Genomic DNA, 15052 nt, shown 5'->3' on the forward strand with positions numbered 1-15052 from the left:
CGGGCACCCTAACTGTTTTTTTTTTGCTCTATTATTTTATATGCACTTATCCGTTGTTCATTAAATGCCATCTGCGAACTGCGATAATTGTACCAAACAGCGTGTGGTGTGCGGTCCTCGTTTGTAATGCGCCAATAACAGCATTACGACCGTACAGTATAGCGTCATCAGCCGAAATAGTTGTGTACAGAGCCAAGCTCCCCTCGTCTCATAGTTTTCGCATCGGCTGGTTCGCCCATATACGGGCCGGCAGATGTGCGTTCGGATAATTCGGGAGCAATTTTGGATTTCGTATCTTGCTGATACCTCCCCTTTGGCTGTAAGCGCGTATACATGTGTGCGGGGATGGACGAGGCCACACGATACGTGTGTACAGGGGGATGGAACTATCGAGAAGCGGAGCCGGATAGATGGAGCAGCAGCGGGATTTTCCGGGATTATTTCGGCAGGAGGTTGGCACGCGCGAGCGCGTTTTTTTTTTGTTTTTCTCTCTTCACGCGCAACGCTCCGACGCTGTCCGAACCCGATAGCGGGAAATTGTTATTTTCGACGGATTCCCAGGGGACTCGAAATGAATTCGTTGCCTAGAAAACGCGCTAGAGCTATATATACGCAGCGTGACGTATTTGATGGTGCAGGGTATTATTCGAGTGATTTTGACTTTGGGCAGCTGTGATGAAATTCCAACTGTTTGTTTGTCTCGATCTTGTGATAACATTTTTTAAATATATATACTCGTATCGATCGAACATGAGCCAAAAATGACAAAACGAAATCAACGCGCGTCGATGGAGGAAAAAAAAAGAAAGAAAGAAAATAAAGATTACATATGAAACATCAACTGGCTGTTTAATCTCTCTATAATATTGCTTTTTGTTTGGCGCTCGGTATCAGCGACACTCGGCCAAGACGCACCAAACCGTAGATAATAAACGTCAATTCCAGCCAATCTCCCTAAATTGGCATCGATTGGCGAGTGACATCGACTCTGGAACAAATGCAATTTTGTCGAAAAATCGCCCCGTTTAATTTCAAATATAATATATATAGTATACACGGACGTGTATCAAATGCGAATATAATATCATCTCAACGCGGTGTAGGGGCTCATTGAACTCGGGCGCGCGTGATTTATGAACCCGATATATATGTATATGTTCTACGGCCCGTCATAATTATCAAACGGGACGTGAGATACATCGATTCCAGCTTGCCATAATACATCAGTCACGTGTATATAATAATGTATACAATGGCCGAGCGCAAGCAATACGACGAATTTATTACAGCCCACGCGTCGCGCGAGACAAGCAGATTGTGCATTAAATGCGCTTCTAAGGGTACTGTATAGGTGATGGCGATTGGACTGATGGACGCGTAGTGGCTGAATAGGCGAGAGACCTTTGATTTTTATATAGATTTACGCTCGGATTTACGTACACGTTTTTCATACTCTCCCGGTAAAAGGGTGCTGCAGCTGATTAATAACTCTGCTTCGCTCGGAATCCTATGCAGCCGGTCGTCAAATGCCGTCCGGCGTAATTTCATCCGTCCTTCCGTCCGTTGCATGCACCAAAGATTCCGAGGAATCCAAGTATATATATGTATAATCACCATCAGTACATGTACAACATAGCAGCAGAACTTGTGCTTTTCCATCTCAAGTTAACCGAGGATCGACGAGTCAGCTGCCTCTCGTGTGCACTCACCCCCGCGCCACAGCTATATATACACGTCCACTGACGTACATCTATATACAGTAGAGGAGGGGAAAAAAAGATTCGTCTTAGCCTTGAAGTTTTTAGGGTCGGCTTTCATTGCTTGCGGCGGATGGTGGAGGAGCTTCCGGATGAATTACGGCCCTTCTGGTCGGTCACGTTCGCGTATATATACGTAAAACACAAGAATGAGTTTGACCATCACCGATGTATATTTATGCATACACATTTTCTGCATCAGAGAGGATAGTAAAAGGATTTTGTCGTACATCCACACGAATTTATAATATGCAGCGTTGCATTGTCAATATGTATAGTAATTACATATACATTTGGAAACAGTAGGATGCGCATGTGCTACTTATTATTCTTTGGAGTTTTTGAAAGCGAGGTAGCAGCAACACAACCCAGGGTATACTATATATTCACGTATATATTATTTCTGGTGCACATTATACGCGTTCACAGGGTGCATCTTGTGACCATTTCTCTCTCTTGGTCCGTCATGCCGCTCATTCCGTATTCGAGTCTATGGGTTACCCCTCGAGCTCTTGCTTCCCCATTTCCTCTTCCGCACTCGGTGAACATGTATATAGATATGAAAGGCATGTAAGGTACAGCGCAATGGTGCCACACATGCCCCCAACGGTGAAATTAAACTCGTGTGTCCCGGAACTTCCTCTCGCATGCTCCGGTTGGCGAGAGTCTATTCTATATACATCATCCCAGCCGTTCTTCGTAGGTATATAGCATTCCTCGCATGCGACACACACGTGACAACAACTCGGCGTACCTATAATGCTTTACATTACCTTATACGTACAAAGACCTGCATGCAATCCTTCAAGAAACAGCGACGTTCTCCGCCGAGTCTCCTCGTAAGGATATTACATGCGCAGTCACAGGTCGGAAGAAGGTAGCATATGTTATCGGTATAATATATAATACACGTAGAGGACACACGCGCAGGAACGGAGGAGGGAAAAAAGAAAGGCAGTCGACTCTGTTTGGACAACGTGATGTACGTATAACAAACAACACATTATTCTTCATTCAAGGCGTCTGTGAGAATCGACACTGAAAAAAAAAAAAAAGGGAATATCTTATGTAGTCTCACGCGCTTCTTCTTTTAGGGAGGAGGGAAGCAAATAAACCAAATAGTTGTAAAACGTTTGGAGTAAACGTGCCTACTGCCCGAATGTTTACACAGATGCATGGGAGTGGGGGGGGGGTTTATGTAAATTTTTTTTTTCATACCAGCAACTTATTGGATCGCGCCCACGTGTTTTAGTGTGTATTATGTATACCATAAACGCACAGCGACGACTGATCCCGGCCAATCGCACCAACGGACGTATATATATACATGGTTTGGAAAAAGAGCCGCTCGAAGGTTCGCCTCGAGGAGGCAGGGTGTAAAATATCAGCCGAGAGATGTTTGGCAAAATTGCCTCGTGGCGACAGGACGCACTTATACCCCATACGTCGTGTTTGTAACACTTTGGGCATAATATAATGCATACACATATTGTATATATTGTACACTTTGTGGCGAATTTGCGTGCACTCGGCCCACGCGCCCGCACTTATGGTAATAGGTATATATATCTGGGCGCAAAAGCTCGCCCGCGACGACGCTGCATAATGCAATTGCCGCTCCCTGCAATTTACGCGCGGGACCCAAGGCGCCCTCCTCCACTTATATATAATATACCGCTTGAGTGCCGTTGTTGGCGCCGAGTTCCCTCGTATAGGTATATATTATTATTTATCGAACTCTGTAGTTGCGAGAAAAACGGGTCTACGCTGTACCCACAGGGAAATAGAGGCTGATCCATCGCACTCTCACGCGCTCAATGTACCGACGCCGTAATCACGCGTATGGACGAGGCAAAAGTATAATTCACGAGAATAGTATGTAAGAAAATCACGAAAGCGTCGGGCTCTTCGCTCGATACGCAATTTTTTTCTAGTTGACACCGCTGGCGTGCGAAACGATTGAGAGGAGGAGCAGTGCGTGTGTAGGTATATGTTACAAGGGTCGCGGAGGATGGGAGGAGAGGCGCGAGTGACACTGTCAAGCCCTCGTCAATGGGCTTTGTGTGACCCGGTCAAAGCTCCCCAGCTCAAAGAGCACGCGGGCAGGATGGAGTGGCAAAAAAAAAAAAAAAAAAAAAAAGAGCTAATACACACGGCTGACAGGCAGCGGGGCAAAAATACGCCAAAGTGAAGAAGAAGGGAATCCACCATTTAGATAGTGAGGGGAGTCTTTTTTTTTTTTTTCATACGAGCAGTCTGGCGGTGACGGTAGCGAGAGGATGAGGGCGCGCACATGCGTAGCGACGTGTAACGCTGCGCAGACGGAGCTGTTCAGCCCCGATTTTCTAGAGTCACATCCGCGGGACTGTAAGTAACGCGTGGCTCTGTGTATAATACTCGTATATGTTATAAGCGAGGGGGCGTCCCACGTGCAGCGACGTCTAAGAAGGCGCATACACACACCGAAGCGCGGATCTGTGCGAGTGACAGTCGCTGCGTGTGGTGGGTAAAGTAAAGGAGGATACAAGGAGCCGAGGAAGAGAGGAAGGAAGGAGCAAAAGAGCTCCCCCTCGAGCGCGCAAGCTCCCGAGACGACGAAGGTACCTACATGTATATATATAACATGATGGTAAATCCCAGCGTTGTCACTGAAAAAAAAAATATATATATATACAACACGTACCTACAGCGTGCACCGAGAGACATATCGGCTGTTGCTGCCAAAGTCTTCTTTGTGTCCGCGCGCACAGTTCTTTATTTCCTTTTTCTCGTTGCCGTTGCCGATGCCGATCACGATCCGCGCTTACTTATCCGTGTGTGCGCGCACGGTTAAACATGCACACGGCATCCGAGAGGGTGTATATACTCTTGTTTCGTTGGCGCATCGACAGCTCGGAGCTTTCGAAAGTTATCGAGTTTGCGCTCGTCCCACGGAGTGTAGCTTATACGTGTCTACGATATCAAACAAAAATAAGTAAGATCATTATCACGAGACCGAGTAGGTGCTCACCGATAAACTCATTCGAATCGAAGATAACGACATATATTGTATATGAAACATACAGGTACATCGTGTGCGTCGTTCCTTCGAGTAAACATCTTCGGAGATAATATAACGCAAGTAGTAAATAAATGAGCTAACGGATGCCGAGGCTTTCGCTCTCACGTGTATGATAATAGTGGAAACGGCATTGGGCTGTGCGTTTATCATGTGCACAAACGATAGGTACGCAAAAAAAAAAAAAAAAAAAAGAAAAAGTAGACGATATTACGCTCCAAGAGACATCGCACTATCCGTGCAGATCGGGAGTTATGTATATATATGTATATACAAGTACTTATGCAGAAGAGTCTCAGATCGAGCGGTAGAGAGGAGAGGATCATCCGACACCTGCTGTCGAGGGGGCATATAGACGTCGTCGTGCCTCTCTTTGCACTTCTGCACGCTCAGTCACCCATCGCGCGAGTTAAACCCCTGCTGTACCACACTACTTCTTCTCTCTCTTTATTTTTTTTTTTCCCCCTTGCGTGTAAGCCTCCCCTACTCGGCTGTGGGGTTTATTGTACACGCGAGTGCGGAACGTATATCTATAGGGAGGGGGGGAGGATGTATATATTATTCCCGTCTTCGTTTATCTCGCAGCAGCAGATCCGCTGATCTTTCGCAGCATTCGTGCGGAATATGTGAACGGGGGTGTGTCGTGCGGGAGTATGGAGTCGGGGAGACGGGATATCCTTACCCTCCCGTTCTTTGTGTCCGACGCTCCTATTAATAAATGGGGATCTACGAGCGCGTGGATTCTTTTTCATCAAAGTGCCGACACTCGACAAAGCAGCGTACAGAAGCACAAAAAATAGTATCAACTTGGTGTGATCCGCAGAGCGCTTTTTTTGGGTAAATAACAGTCGCAATGGTGAATTTTACAACAGGGTGATTGAACATGTATAAAGGGGAAAAAAAAATTGAACGGGGCAACTTGTTGCGCGCGAGGGTGAGCCAAAAAAAAAAAGAAAGAAAGAAAGTACGGAAGCGCTAAATAATGAAATTCGGACGAGAACGAGGATCGTGTGCTGCGGTGATCATCCTCACGTTTCCCTCGCAACGAAAGCTCCTTTCCTCTCTTTTATTTTTCCCCGAACGAGCAATAAACCGCGCGTGCCGTTCCTACTTCCATCGGCGCCTCTCTCTCCTTTCTTCGCGCGTTCGCACTACCAAGTACAACACGGTACACTGTGCACTTATTTTTTTTTTCTTCCTCCGTGTAATGCCTACCCCCCCCCCCGATTATTTCAGTCGTTACCCCCCCTTCCGCGCGTTTGTCCAGTTCATATTGAATTATTTCACGCGCTTCCACTCGAGGATTGCCCGTTATTAAATCTAGCTTCGTGTTTACTTTTTGAGGTTTTTTCGGGGAAAACAAAAAAAAATCACTTCGCATGTAAATTGGCATTACCATCGATTGTAATATGCCGGTTTCATTAGGACGAGTGCCCGAGTGTAACTATAATATATATACGCTAGCTCGTGAATATTTCATGCACGACTGTAAAGCCCTCGAGTCGAGAGAAGGCTCTCTTTTTTCCCGAGACCTCTCGAAGAGAGCTACCAAAAAGAAGAAAAAAAGGAGAAATCGCACGAAAGAAAGCTCGGCGAGACGTCGATCTTTCACTTGTACACCCAGGGGTACACATATTATTATATATTAAACAGTGCCGGGCAGAAGCTGAGCGCGAGAGAGCTGCATACAAATGAATCCGAGACGGCACGCAGACAATGTTTATTAATAGACCGGGAGGGAGTACTGGCCTCGCTGCCAGTTTTTAAATCGTCGAATGTAATGCGACATCAGTCGAAGTCAGGGTTGCTTCCACTACCAGCTTATTTTGGCGGATCACTAAAAAAGCAGCACTGCGTGTGTATACCCGTACAGGTCGTTGAGCTCGAAAAAAAAAAAAAAGCGCATCAGCCGGCATTCGCTCGCTCGGACAGGCAATTAGTCACCGGTGATTGAACGCCGAGAGAAATTAGCGCACTCCAGTCGCGGCTGGATGGGTAGTACCTACACGCCTATGCTGTAATGCACCGCCGTGTGGGTTTTGTGCTTCCTGTAGCACAAGGGAGACATTGGGCAAATATTCCGACGGGGGATATTTCAAAATGTTACAGAGACAACAACCGCAACTGAATTAAGCAAACTCCAAGAGATATGATGAGGCAGGTATAGCTCAACGGGATAATAATATGTAGTAAAGGATAACCCGCGATAAAGGTAACGTTCTTCGGAACAACTCACCGATTTCTCAATCTCCGAACACCCAATCGTTCGTAAACCTTGGAAACAACGAGCGGAGTGAGTGTATAAGTAATATATACACTTGTATAGTCACGCTCGAGTGGAAGGTGGCGTAGAAGAGTCACACGCAACACGCACACAGCCGCGTCCAGTGAACTCGGAGAACTCCGAACGTCGAGTATACAGCAGACACGGCGACTCCAAAAGTATATAATAATGTACCCAAGTAATTATAAATTATTAGCACACCGGCAAACTGACCGCACAATTGAACAACCGCACACGACGTCTGATTTTGTTGCCTCGTTATCAATTCGCACGTATGAGAGACACGAGGAAAAAGGAATAAAAAATAATTAAAAAAAACCACACGGTGCACACACTCACCGGTTCGTCGTAAAATCGAACGAGCGAGCAAACCGGGCGCGTCGCGTACGCGGCTCGCACTGAGCGAGGCAGAGCTCGGAGGAGCACATCGGCGGCAGCGGGCAGAGCTGGCTCGGGGGCGGTTGTATACATATATATACATACACACGGGAAAATGGAAATTGTGGAGTAGGTGGCGGTGCGCGCAACCGCGCACGAGCAGGAGGGGAAAACATGGCGCCCGGCGTATATTGCACACACTATAGTTAGCACAGCTATATACCTGTACAACTAGCGTATATATACATATAATACTGTTACATCGTGCAGTCAGCAGTGGACTATGGGTAGCATATATGTATGTATAGCCCCAGACCATTGCTCGTTCGCCTCGTCTCGCCTAAGTCTCTGTACGTATACTTGCTCCTTTTTTTACTGTATCCCCCACCCTCTCTCTCTCTCGCTTCGTCCGTGATATCGTTTCTCTTTAGTTTTCTTCTTCTTATTTCCATTATCTTTGTGTATAAGCCTTTGCTCCTTTCATTTTCTCAATTGGCCTTTATACTTGCATATACCGACGACGATGTTTTCCATGAAGGGAGCCCCGCACTGTTCCGCTTCATTCTCTCCCTTCGTATACCTTGTTTTGTTGCTGCAGCATGTATGTGCTACTGCAGCGTTGGCTGCACTCTTCTCTTTTCTTTGCTCCCCGTTTGGATTGAGTTAAATCAAACGGGAAAGAGAGAGAGAGAGAGAGGAATACAGAGCGAAAATCCTCTTAGTTTTGAATCAATACGTGGTATAAGGGGTGCGAATTTTCAGCGAAACCAAAAGCGCGGCGTTATTTTAGGGAACGAGATAACAGAGCGCGGGGACCCTCCGCCGTCCAACTGGTGTTGATTTTATACGTACACAGCTATGTTGTTCATCGTCGGGCTCGGAGTTTGAAAAGCCCCTCTTTCTTCTCTATTTTCTCGCTCCGAAAAACTTAAATGGAAATGTGACTCCTTTTTTTTGATTTTCGTTTGGCGAAAGAGCACGGGCTCGAAAACCTGCAGATGCGCACGGTGTATTTAGTTCATTCGTACGAGGAATCGAGAGCACGTGCTGATGGCAAAAAGAGAATATAGTATTCGACCCACGAATAGCTAAAATAAATTTGTGGTGTAAATTTAAAAGTTAAAGTTTACGTTTTCACGAAAATGTGTATTACGCTGGAATAAAAGTAACGCGGGAATTACAATAAAAAGCCACTGCACTGGTGATATGAAAGTTCACCACCAGTTTATCGCTCAAACACCGAGTTTTATGTTTCGTGCGTATAATTTTCACATCTATATCTATATATACGTAAAGAGACTTTTGGCATTTATATATGTATGTATTCGTATGTACAGTACACCGAAAGTATTTTCCGCAAAGACCAAAGCGCGATGCAATAGGGCAATATATATTTGTAAAGACAAATGGCACATGCAAAAACGCGCGCATATACGGGGAATATAAAAAAGCTATACCCGAGTACATGGAAGAAAAAAAGAGAGCACATCAACTTCAAGAGAAAGAGTTACGCAAACACACGTACGTTACATGTATGTGTGCATGTATTTATCTAGAAACGGTAGAAGGAGGGAAAAAGAGAGGCTCGATTCAATGAGCAAAGGAACTTTTTTTTTTTTTTTTTTTTTTTTTTTCATCCTCCATCGACACACTGAACGTTCTCTTTATCTCTGGAGACTGCTGCTACTTCTTCCAAATACGGCTGTCCAATAAGAGGAAAAGAAAGGGTACTTTCGTCACCTCGTTTCTTCGATCTCGGAGTCTTTTCGCGGGCGGGCCGGGTGGGCAGAGCGAACGCCAACGGAGATGCCGTACATACAGTTGAATCGATATGAAGCGGCGGGAGTCGAGGAGTAAGAGCTATAGGTATATATACACGCGTGCACGGAAGTAAGGTGGGAGGAGGAAATAATGCTCGACGAGCCGATGCCTCTCTTATAAATATATCCTCGTCTGCATCTCCGATGCATAATAAACTACAAATGCTACACGGCTGCACTCTGGCCGACACGACTATCTGATGTATATTAACAATATCATTCATGAGATCCGTATCTCGGCTTGTACCCGTATGGGTATACGTGTATACATATATGTATGCAAGAATACAAGTTTATCGTGTATAGGTATAGCAGCAACGGGAGTAGTTGTCAATAATAATGTGCCAGGACACAGTGGAGCTTAAAATTTTCGAGCGATGAGTGATGTGACAAAATTACAGTTGACGCGGATGTGAAGCTTTTTAATTAGCTGTATATTTTTGTTGCACCATTTTATTCAGCGCCTGTGTATATGTGTGTGAGTTTAACTGTATGCGAGATATGTCAGCGGTAAACGTAAAATGGAAAGTTTAGTGAAACATTTTCATCGTAAGCCAATAACGTAGGGTATTCTCGTTTTTTTCTGTTTTTTACTTTGTAAAAATGTATGAAAAGAATTTCAAATTTCTTGTAAAATGTCATGCATATGCGTACATTAAAACGTATGGAATTTAATACCTTGCGTGCCCGAGTATCTGTATAATATATGCATAGGTATATTGTATAGTGACATATTAGTTTCAAAAAGTGCAAAATATGCACACCAGCCCATTGAAATTGAAACATCTACTTACCCAAGCCGGCATTACAGATGTACCAATGACGCGTATGTACTTACACTCATCTCGTAACAACGAAAAATCGTTACCGAAGAAAGAATAATAATGAAAAATCACGTTGATCATACATAACGTTTGTTTAAGAAAAAGTATAATAAATTAACCGTAATCAACGGATACGAAGAGAGGAAAAAGAATAAAGGAGACGATTGATCTTTCATCATAAATTTATGGCCAGACGTTGCGTTCGCAAGATATCACGAGCATGAGAGTCCAGTCGGACGGGCCGTACACGTCACCCACGGCCATCCTCTGCAAGACCCAAGTAACAATATACATATAGAATACAGGGATGTATGCGCGTGTGGGTAATTGCGAGGGGACGAATCGAGGAAATGTGTGTAACTTGAGCACTGTATGTTATATTGTACATATATTGCATATGTGTGTGTGTGTGTGTACGCGAATGTCTCCGTAGAGAAAAAGGGAGAGAAGAACACAGAGAGTTGGCCGAATCCCCCGGAGGGGATCCATCGACCCCTACGACATTGAGACTTGGATTCACATCTTTTTTTTTTTTTTTTCCTCCTCGTCTTCAGTGGAGCATATACACAGCGGCATCTCTGTGGTCTCATCAGCTGAGAGGCACCGCTTTCTCATACACATCCCAACACGATTGATCCAACAACCAAGGCGTGGCACACACACACGTACGCGCGTGCCCCAGCACCACCTGGGAATTTTCGCAGTATATGAGGTGCTAGTTGCTCCCCGGGCCTCACCTCCTCCTCGATCTATTTCTCTCTTGTTTTAAAGCCCCGGCATTCGCTGTTTTTTTTTTTTTTTCTCTCTTTGCCAAAAATATCGATCGCCGGCCAATAGAGAAATATGTTTCTCGTTAACCGGAGAAAGGTGGGGATTTACCCGGAAATGTGGTAATGGAAATACACATCCGAACTCGAGAGGGAAAATCTGCGAATGAAATGATTTTTTTTTCCCCTTTCTTTTTGGGAATCGTACATCACAGTATATAATATACATATGTGAGAACGAGTTGGACGGCCTTTTAATACATCGATGTTTTTTTCATTTTTGTGAGCTTACAATAGAATATAGGTGAACATAATATATCGGCATTATTAAAATGTAACTCGAAAGAAAAGAGCGAGTTTTGAGCCCCTATCCAGTTCTTATACATACATATACACGTGTGTACATGTCTATAAATCTATATAAAACGTCAGCAGCTTCACGAGGCATTCGAGCGAGTAACATTCGGAGGCAAAAAAAATTCCGAGAAAGCCTACGACTTTACCAGCGCGCTTTGATTGGTAAGTCAAGCCGGCTCGGACGCACCCCAGCTATACATATATATACACATATAAAATACACATGGAGGAGAAACTCGAATTCGAGTGGACACGGGCTGGCAACAGCAGGCGGCGCGCACCCGGTGATGCAGCAGCATTGCCGACGTGCGCTCTTCGCAGCTCGGCTATTTAATACTCGTATTAAGCGGCAGATTCGATTTTGCGAGGCTTCGCCTCCCTCTGCGGTGTATAGGTATACACGTATGCATGTGTACGTGGCTGTGGAATACAGCATATACTTGGAGTCGGGAGTCAAAAGAGGGAAGAGCCCTGTTCTCGGGATTGATGGACGCATGCATGGGACTTGCCGACGTGAGCTTTCGCAACAAGAAAAAGAAGATGCAAATTTACGGAACTCGGCGCGTGACTCATGTGCGCTGAATGTGATGGGAAAGTCACGGGAATCGACTCGACTCTTCGTTATACTATACCACGTACTTATACGCCTATGTTGCTGCTATGTCTTAAAATTGAAAGGGGACATTTCAAATTTCTTAACGATGCCACTACGCAAGTCGTACAACCCGATGCTTGGTCTTGAAAATATACTTTTATCGGTTGAAAGTTCAATTGATAATAATGTAGGTATAGTATAGAAAAGAAGCTCTAACGGTTTTCACATTGTAGCCTCCCTTTTTTCTATCTTTCTTCCATACTTCTTCAAAACGATGAGTGGTTGGTATGACTAGACGCATACGAGACAAGATGATATTTTTCACTCCTCCCAAACGAAAGATTTTCAGAAACGCTGATTAGAAACACCCGCCCGCAAATCAATATTCCATCGTGCCCCTACCGAGTCATTGATACAGTGACGGGAGACGAAAGAGTTTGGGTTTGACTTGAACAAACAAACATACGTAATGGACACTTATGATATAGAAGCTCGTACATCGTAGTCTGCTATTGTCAAACCATAAGCCGACGACAGCGAAACATCATCTTTTTTCCTTTTCCTACAGCCGTTGTTTTTCGCGTTTCAAATTGAAACTGATCAAGCCTCTTCGAGCGAATATAGAATCAATTGAGTACACGCTAGTGGTATCCTATCATCCGTGTGAAAAATTATAATAAATAATGGGTTTCGCATAAATTGTTTATTTGGTCTCTTCAATAGGACAGAAAACTCATATATATATAATACATATAGAGACAATCGGTGCACTTTTACATCGGCGTCGTATAGTATACAGTCACCCGTGCTACGAACGCAAATTAATTAGCACCTACGCGACGCGCGTCTCTGAACAATTAAGCAAAGCTGTTTCCCCGCAAAGCGATTACTCCCCCGTGGAATGTGATTCGTTTACCCAATTACAGCGACGTCGAAGAAATAACAGACGCGTCATTGTCCAAAGTTGGAGCGTTTTATCAACAGATGAGCAAAACCGCCATTTCATATTTTATGTGTGGGTGCGGGTATGTACGTATTATGTATTACACAGCGTACTTCGTTAGCGGCTGATGATAGTAATAACCATCGAGGAACGTTCCGCTCGAGCAAACTTCACCGGATTAGCCGGAGATTTTTTCACAGCCTCCTCCATCGGCTTCACCGTCTATCTGGATTTCTTTCACAATCTCGTATCTCCGCTACCGATACACCCGCTGCAATACCTGTACATGGGCACACTAACGGTAGCGATGATGATAATAATCAAGCCGGTGATCGGCCCTAATACGCCGCAGAGTCAATTTAATATAGCCGAGCGAGCGCTAATCGCTTTTCGATGAGACGTAACTATACAGTCCCCCCAAGCCTTCTTCTTGCTGCTTTTAGCTGCTTTCCCTGTATTACATATACACTGTTCGTATACTTCTTGAAATTCGTCAGAGAGGGCCATTTTGATTGTTTGGGACAATGGTGTCGAGTTAATCACTAATATAATATTATAACAACACCTGTACGTTCCCCCCTCTTTTTCCCAAATGTAGGTATAAACAGGGAAATTATAAATAAAACCAGTGCAGGAAACGTATAAACAGCGGGTTGATGAAAGTGCAATTTGAAAATTGGACTCTACCATAATAGATGTACACGAGGTACAATATGATTGTAGTGGCAACAACAAAAACACACGGAAAACCGGACTTCGGGGCATATGATAATCATAAGTTATACAGATGCAACTCTTGATTGACTGGCGCAAAAAATGTTCGAAAGTGTATATGGAAATAAAAAAAAACAATATTCCATTTTTCTCAAGTAGTATTTTCATGTCCTTTGATCCAAGAAACAAAAGTGAAGCAAGTCCCAGTATCTATACCGATGCCCAGGGCAACGTGCAACATGGCGAAGCAGAAATTAACTCGACAAACTTAACAGCCTTTCGCGCGTCCCGCGGCACTCGTTAGCGTCTCCGTATAGCTAAAAGAGAGGTGCGGGCAATTAGTCAAGAAATCGCCCGAGCGCCAGCATACATATATATACATAGCGCCGCTGTCGGAAATGCTCGGCGACTTATCCGGGCTCCGGGACGATTTTACCAAATTAACATCCCCCCCCCCCCCGTCTGTTCCCTGATTCGACTACGGTGCTGGAGAGTAAAAAAGAGAGGGGGTCGCGGATAATTGAGAGCGAGTTGACAAAGACGAGTCAGCCAGGAAAGGTGTTGCCCTCTCGTGTATACAGGGCGAGGACACGAGGTTTGGCGGGTTTCCCAGCCGGTACTTATTCTCCCTCGGGCGGGTACTTTGGGAAATAGCCCGCCCCTCCCCTGAGCTTTTCTGCCCGTGCCGAACAAGCAAAATTTCCCCCTTCGAAAGATGAAGCATTTTTTTGTTTTCGTTCGTGCCGACAGAACACACGTGGGAGTGTCGGTCAGAGCGTATTAAAATTATTCGCCAAAGGTACGAGTATACAAAGGACCGAGCGAACGGAAGGCTTAGATTTGCTCGGGTTGGAAGGGAACCGAGTATACACAACGGGGTGCAATGGAGCGTATAAGGTGAGTAGGGGGGCGGAGGTGCACGATGTACGTATATAGGATATGGGTGCGCGGGAGCGGCACCCTTTAATTACAAGCGGTACGGGGATGAGCCGAGAGACTCCGTCATTATTTCAGTTGTATATATACATATATAACATGTTATGTATTTTTATACCTGATATATGCGTGTATGATATTGTATATACGTCTATGTGGTTGCCAGGAGGAAAGGAATAAATAAAAAAAAAAAGAAATATCGTTACGGTAGAGGAGCTCCGATAAATGGCGTTTGTGGGTGCCGCGTTTGTATGATACAACGTCGGGCCGTGTGTGCGCTTGATTGTATTCGAGGGTTGAGAAATTATTTCACGACCGAGCGCTTGGAGTGGGTTAGGTGTGCGTATGAATATTCATGCGGGTATCCTCGTTCAATCGATCTTCAATGGGGCATTGCAAGTCTATATAGCGAGAATTAAAAGATAAAGTGTGTTTTTGCGGGTGAAAATTATGTGTACGTCATGAGAATTATTGCAAACAAACAAAAGTATAGTTAACCGGTTATTTATACATAATGTCCGTTTGGGCATGTTATCCGGTTCCCGATACATCGAGAACGAAATATGACTTGGTGGTTTTTGTTTCGCTCGAGCGCATCTAGATCTTATCGCTCCCCTTC

The 15052-nt window shown here is 44.7% G+C and overlaps 1 protein-coding gene across 3 annotated transcripts in view; it reads right to left on the minus strand.

Annotated features, from left to right (window-relative positions):
* The window catches only part of LOC106642305 (uncharacterized), a 94311-nt gene that overhangs the window by 56720 nt on the left and 22539 nt on the right, over positions 1-15052 (minus strand). Inside the window, exon 1 of one of the 3 annotated variants that reach the window (XM_089591745.1) lies at positions 7052-7146. The exons of the other annotated variants lie outside the window; for them this stretch is intronic. The gene's annotated coding sequence lies outside the window, so the exon portion shown is untranslated. Of the gene's footprint in view, positions 1-7051; positions 7147-15052 lie in introns of those variants that run through there. 3 annotated transcript variants of the gene reach the window in all.

This window comes from Copidosoma floridanum, unplaced genomic scaffold (assembly GCF_036245765.1).
Source record: "Copidosoma floridanum isolate Cflo_tuat_1 unplaced genomic scaffold, Cflo_Japanese_pri ptg000013l, whole genome shotgun sequence".
Classification (NCBI taxonomy): domain Eukaryota; kingdom Metazoa; phylum Arthropoda; class Insecta; order Hymenoptera; family Encyrtidae; genus Copidosoma; species Copidosoma floridanum.